At 32.9% G+C, this 7,339-nt stretch overlaps 1 protein-coding gene across 2 annotated transcripts in view; it reads left to right on the top strand.

Moving 5' to 3' along the window:
- The first annotated feature begins 149 nt into the window (after positions 1–149).
- Positions 150–7,339, top strand: part of LOC106875150 (FERM domain-containing protein 4A) — a 355,036-nt gene continuing 347,846 nt past the window's right edge. Inside the window, exon 1 of one of the 2 annotated variants that reach the window (XM_052965645.1) lies at positions 150–955. The gene's annotated coding sequence lies outside the window, so the exon portion shown is untranslated. Of the gene's footprint in view, positions 956–4,067; positions 4,087–7,339 lie in introns of those variants that run through there. The other variant, XM_052965646.1, reaches the window with a different exon arrangement.

Here is a 7,339-nt window from a genome sequence, read left to right as displayed (position 1 = left end):
TATATATATATATATATATTTATATATATATATGAAGAAAGAGAGGAAGAGTGAGAGACAGCTAGATAGAAATAGATAGATAGATAGATAAATAGATAGATAGATAGATAGATAAATAGATAGATAGATAGATAGATAGATAGATAGATAGGAGGAACAAAGAGAGTATGCATGCAGAAAAGTAGAGAATGTTTGATAGATGGGAACACCTACAACAGAGTAATATATTGAAATATTCAAGACAGTAGAAGTTATACATACATACATATGCAAACACACACACACACACATAGAAAGAGAGGGAGGAGAGAAGTAATAAACAATTAGAAAGAGAGAGATAGCGACAGAAGAGACAAATGAGGTAAAGATTAACATCAAAGGAGAGACAGAAACTTCAAACTCTAAAGATCGCAAGTGACTCGAGGGCCTGTAGTTTCGTGAAATTTTACGAAACGCTCATACATACATATATGTTTGCATGTGTGCATAAGTCGTAATGCTATATAAGTGACTCAAGGACCGAGAGTTTCGTGGGTTTCCACATACAGACACAGACATACGTATACACACATACACATAGGTGACTCGAGGGCTTGTAGTTTCGTGGAATTTTACGAAACACTCATACATACATATATATGTTTGCATGTGTGCATAAGTCATAATATAAGTGACTCAAGGACCGAGAGTTTCGTGGGTTTCCACATACAGACACAGACATACGTATACACACACGCGCGCGTGTGTGTATATATATATATGTACATATGCGCCTGCGTACTTTGACCGGAACCGAAAGCTCCGGCAATGGCGTCCGAGCTACATTGTTGTCAGTCTAGGAATGACTTGTAACAGTAATGAAACCATGGAATACTTCACTCTACTCACTGTTTTCAACTGTACACGGGATTAAAAAAAAAAAAAAAGCGAAAGATAATTATACACCTCAGAAAACGTAAATTTTATTTTTTTTTTATCTATTTTCTTTCACTTGTTTAATTTTTTTTACTTTATTTTGAAATATTTTCCTACAGAAAATATTTTATAGAGAAAGAAAATATTTAATGAACAATTAAGGATTGTTTAAGAAATTATTGTTCTCATGTAAATTCTTATTTTATTATCATTGACCGGTTTTTTTTTTTGACGAAAGCGAAATAATATTAATTTTGTTTTTTTTATGAATATTTCTAGATTAATTGCATGTGTTTACATTTTTACTTCTAAAACATCTAAAATGTTTATTTTAACACACCTTCCTTTCTCCTCTTCTCTCTGTTTTGTGTTTCACTTTCGTTACAGAATTGCACTTAATTTTCCCTATTTTTCGGACTTTTATTTCTGTATTTGATTTAATTTCCAAAAAATATTTTTCGGTTTTAATTACTAAACCATAATGTGAACCAATATGCCGTTTTAAGTACTAGTTTATTGAATGTTAAACATTTAATATTATTGATAATTTTTTATTCAACAAATTTTATTGTAAAAAAAAAAAAAATACTCGCAAAAAAGTGTAATCAACAATGCAAAATATTTTCACTCATTCGAGTGCTTCAAGTCTTCTACTTTTAAAATTTTTTGTCAAAATCTAAAATTTGTATCGTAATTGTTAAAGATATGCATCAAAAAAGCTCATTTTCATATGTAAAACACGAGTGCTTAAGATATCTTGTACTTTGTTGTTTTCGTTTTAGGTTTTGCGACTAAATCTGCCATTTTCTCATTCTTCAATGCATTCCTTGTTTGTTTTCATTGTTTCCCTCTCTCCACTTTCGACTACTTTTTCTGTCTGTCTCTCTCCTTTCTCTATCAACATTGTCTGATCGATCAAGGCTGACCTGAGATTACACAACATGACATAGATGCACACACACACGGCTTGCTCAACGAAAAAGCTCCAGTTGCCCTTTGACATCTCATCCCCTCGACATGTAAAGGCGGTTGCTTGTAAGCAAACCAATGTTACATTTGTTTATAAGTTTTTATATATTCTTTGTTGGTATCACAAACCTCCGCTTTAACGTGTATATACAATTATTTGATATCAGTAATTTCTTCTTACTTTCTTTTGTGTTCAAATTCCACTAGAATCGATGTATTTCAAGGGTGAAAGCAGTAATGAAGTCGATTGAGGCAACTTTGTCCCCCACTACCTTATAAATTTGTAGTTTTGTGTCAAATATATCAAACGTTGTATTATTTGGAAGATTTTTTTTCTTCCTTATTTCGTTCCTCAATGAACATCCCTGGACGATTCCAGTTGCATATTGATATTTCTGGGAAGAGGTTGCTGTTTCTGGAGGGAAGGATGTGAGAGAGGTACCCCACGATCCTTTCTTACGGCGTAACGTAACCGATTCAGAGAGAAAGCTTAAGAGAAGAATCAACCCTCGTACTTGATTGGGGTTTTATTTATCAACCCCAAAACAATGGAAGACAAATTTGACTTCTAGGGGATTTGAATTCACAGCTCGGAGACCGGTAACAAATACCGCAAGACATTTTATTCGATGCTCTAATGATATTTGCCAATTCGCCACCCTAGATATATGTCTAAAACATTATTACAAGGCTACACATTTGCAAGAAAGGTGATAATTGACTGCATCTCATGCCCTCAGATAAATACATTAGTGTTACTTATTGATCGGCCTCAGAAAGCTGAAAGCAATGTCAATTTTAGCATGACTCGAACATGAAACGTAAACAGACGTTATGGCCCTGCACTTTACTGTATCAACTACTAGAATTGTTTGATCTCAATATAAACAGGTTTTGACACAGTCTTAACAGTAGTGGCCGCCTTTTTCCTAAATACGTGAATTTTTGAAAAAAAACAAAAATAACAAAAAAAAAACAAACAAACTGGAAGTCAAATTTCACTAACCAAAATATATTTTTGAATAAACATAAAGCCTTAGGTATTTAGAGGAAGAGGTTTGAACAATTGTCAAACGATCATCCCTTTATGGGACGGGCATTTTGAAAGTACGTCAAGTGGAATGGTAGGAAATGATTCGAAACCGGGTCGCACATTCGGCGCACAGAGTTGACTCACTGCTAATTTACCTTTTCACCCTACAGCACTTGCCTTTTTTTTCTGTTAGCAATATTGACAGAAACTGAGTCAATAATATAGCTAGGAGCGGCACTATGTATTTCAGTAACCAAACATTCTTTAGAGAAACCTTATCTTCTCGAATGTTACACGTCAGTTTTTCTACTAATCAATTGAAATGTGGACATATTTATAAACAACTTTATCTACACACATTTTCAATCTTAACTGATCAGTTTAGGACAGAAGTGTTATTTCTCATTGCACATTGGTTTAGATAAAAGAAAAATCTCTCGCAAGGACTGACGTTTGCTGATAAGTACAACACAGTTGTTACCTGCAGGTTTTAAAAGAGCCATGCTGTTATTCTCATTATGATATTACCTATCTGAACGTAAGATGATCTTCAGGATTCAGGTGGAGGGTGAAAATGGTAGGTAACCCCCAAATTAGCTATAAATAAATGTAAGGTTCTGTTTGAATTCTTCAAATATTTGGGAGTATGAGATGTTAAAAAATACTATACCCCACGATTAATGCTAATACCAAGAATTAAATTCGCACTTTCAAAAAAATCATATCTTAACAAATTTTACAATCCTGAGACAAACAATTGAAGAAACATAAGCCTTATCCAGCGCACACTGATTCGAATTAAGTGGTTTATTTATTTTAGATTGACTAATTTTCTCCTTCCTGTCGTTTAAGTACTTTCATGAAAAAAAAAAAAAAATTGTTTATTTCTTCTGCGTTTTGTGTTGTATATTTTCTTCAAATGGCTTGTTAGAATAAAATCATTTCACAACATTTAAATATCTCCTCACATTTGTTTTAACGCATAACGAAATACAATTTGTATTTTTAGGAACAAGCGACACATCAATCAAATCTGAAATTATTTCTGAGTTGTGTGCGTGCGCGCGCGTCTGTGTGTTTGTAAATATTTACTAATGATGGATTGTAAACGAGGAGTGGAAATGAAACAAAATCCCTCTGTGATTTATTCAGCTGACTCTATTGCTAAGGTTAATTTTATCGTGTTCATTATTTCATTATAACAAATTATTTACACCATCAATTAGAGTTTTAGTGTTGATTTGTTATTCTAGAATATTTATGTAAGCGAAACACATTATTTATGATAAAGCTCGGCGAAGACGCAAACGTCACTTCTTAAATATCCTTACGCTTTAAATGTTTTTCTGTCAGTAAAACCGGGTTTTCACAAAAATCTGTAAGCTATCGAAATCTTTTTTTTTACAATTGTCTTTGTCCACTCTGGTTTATTGTCAGAACAGAGTTTACGTTTAGTTTTTCCTTTTTCTTTTTCATTTTTTATGGCAATCTTATTGAGATTATGTAGTCCGTGTATGTTTATTTTATTTCACATGAAATTGTTATTTATCTCTGAATATATGTTCCAGAACATGTTTTATTTTATTTTCCCAGATCAAGGGAAAAATTACTTGGGGGTGGAGTGGGGTGAGGGTTTCTGTGACAAATTTTTATCGTTAAAAATGCGAAAGCATTTTATCAAGGAGATACAACATAAATTAACAGTATGCTTTTTGCAATTTAAATATTCCATTTTGCTCTTAAATATTCTATAAATAGACAAGATGAGGGAAATTGCTAACCACAGATAACTAAAAATATAAAACCGAGCTTGTTATGAAAATTCACCTCACAGCTAGAGAGAAACATACAGCTATACTTTAATGTGGAAAAAAAAAAGTTATTGTTCCTATCTTAAAATTTATGAAGGTTATAATGAGTTGAAATGTGAGTAAAGAAATGTAAGGATTCTTGAAAAGTAAAGTGCCTCTTTGCTGGATAAGTGTAAGAATCAAATGACTTTGTCTCTCCCGATATAAAAGTTATATCAAAGAAAGAAAGAAAAAATATTTGTGTATGTGTAGATAACCCTTTATGTATCATGCTTTGTATATACACCATCGATAGGCAAGTTATTGTGTTTATCATCCTAGATAAAATCTCTTACGGACATGCTATATCTGAAAGAATATACATGGGAGGGAGCTGAAAGACACCTTGAATGCCAGATGCATTTCAGCGTTGTTAAGCATTGTCAATGACATATACTCATTGCTAACCACATTCTTAGATGAGACCTGCCATCTCTGTGGATTATACATTCACTAGTATTGCAAATAGCTGTTGGGCTGAATAAATAATCTGGTGAATGCAGTTGAAGCAGTACTAAATTGAAATACCTATATATGTATCTTACTTCATGTATATACACTGTTGACAGGCAAGCTACTGTGGTGGTCTTCTGAGATAAAATCTCTTATGGATGTGTTGTGTTCAGAAACAATATATTTCAGAGAGAGAGAGAGAGACAGAAAAAAAAAAAATTCATCTCGGCAGCAGCTAGTGAGAACATCAGATGCGTTTGGGCCAGATGCACAGCCAGTCACATGCCCAGGTAAGATTTTCCACCTCAGATGTAAGAAGCTGAATAATACATTCACTAATATTGTGAAATAGTTGCTGGGCTCAATAAATAACTCAATGAGTGGAGGGTTGCATATTGAAAAATTGTCTTGGTATGATACATATGTAGCACAAGTATAACCTGAGATACTTTAGATATAATTGAGCAAGGTTGCAATTTAGTTTTAAGAGACCATATGCATACACACACACACACACTTTTCAACTGTGAAAATAAGTAATGTCTTTGAAATCTTATAGTGAATGATTAATATTGGTTAGGAAATCTGTTTACTGAGTGAGTGAAAGGATTTTTTCCCCTTGTTTTTGTTTTCTTTGTATTTCAAATATGCATTAGTATATACAATCTCTGAGAATAACATTCTAACTTGTTTGCTTTTACTTCAGAATTTGATTGTCATATAAATCATCCTGTATTAACTTCCTGCATGCTTCCACTCTATAATATTGTTAATGTAATAGAAACTGATTTTGATGGCATACTTTATATTATTGGTTGCTTCTCAAACAATGAGTTCTCATTAATGATTATTGAATTTCTAATCTTTAAGATAGTCTCTGAATTAACAACTTGAAAAGCTACTTTTATAGCATTATGTAACTTTATTTCATGGATGGCTGAATGATGAGAAATATTCACTGCAAACTTCCAGGGATCCTGTTTGTCTTTTGCTTTGTATTTGTGTATTCTGCTAAATTCTTTAATTTTTCCTGTACTTTGAAACCAGTACTTTTCCTGTGTTTTGAAACCAGAACTTGTTAACAATTATTGATAGCAAGTTTTGGTTCCAAAATATTTTAAGATTTGATAAGAAAAATTTTTGTAACAATTAGTATCATTTCCTCATATGTTTGAAGAAATACAAGATGCTATAGAATAACAACCAGTATAATATAATAAAAACAAGCAAACAAAACAAAATGCCTGTTACCAATGACAATATGAGATAGTAAATGGTAATGTAATGAAATATTTCTTTTAATATATTATATAACCATGAAACCGAAGCTTCTTTAGAAGGAAACTTATCAGTGCTACTTTAGTGTGTGGTCTGATGCAAATTCCATAGTCTACATTATGATATGATCTGATCTGGGCTTTCGCTAAGCTGCATGCTAATGTGTAAAAGGTCAGGTAGACCACACACTAAAATGGCACTAAATTACCACTATTGCTTGCCGTTCATGTTTTTCTTAGTGTAATTTGTGACATAAATTGAATAGGTTCCAGTTGGAAATTGAAACTGGTTTGTGACTAAATTCACCAAGAATTAACTATCACTTTGTGGCATTCAATGACAAGTTTTTCTACAGCCCAGTAAGCTTCCACAATACCAGTGGATGGTTTATTCATTGTTTCCTATATATGTCAAGGCATGAATTTCATCTCAGCAAGTGACAGTTGGGTGAACAGCATTGACAAACTTCAAGAAAGGTGAAACACATCTGTCATTCTCATGAGTCACTGCAGTGATGATGTTTGTTTTGCTCTGATATAGCTTTTAACACAAGTCTATGAAAAGATTTTATATCAGAGAATTCCACAACATTATGCCTTTTAACAATATGTATACCTATAAGCATAATACACGGAAGTTTATAGGTGCATGAGTAGCTGTGTGGTAAGTAGCTTGCTTACCAACCACATGGTTCCGGATTCAATTCCACTGCATGGCACCTTAGGCAAGTGTCTTCTACTATAGCCTTGGGCTGACCAAAGCCTTGTGAGTGTATTTGGTAGACGGAAACTGAAAGAAGCTCGTCGTATATGTATGTATATATATATATATATATATATAT

Source organism: Octopus bimaculoides, chromosome 2, assembly GCF_001194135.2.
Source record: "Octopus bimaculoides isolate UCB-OBI-ISO-001 chromosome 2, ASM119413v2, whole genome shotgun sequence".
NCBI classification, from domain to species: domain Eukaryota; kingdom Metazoa; phylum Mollusca; class Cephalopoda; order Octopoda; family Octopodidae; genus Octopus; species Octopus bimaculoides.
The sequence above is the reverse complement of the archived record's forward strand: the minus strand, read 5'-3'. Positions and strand labels throughout refer to the sequence as shown.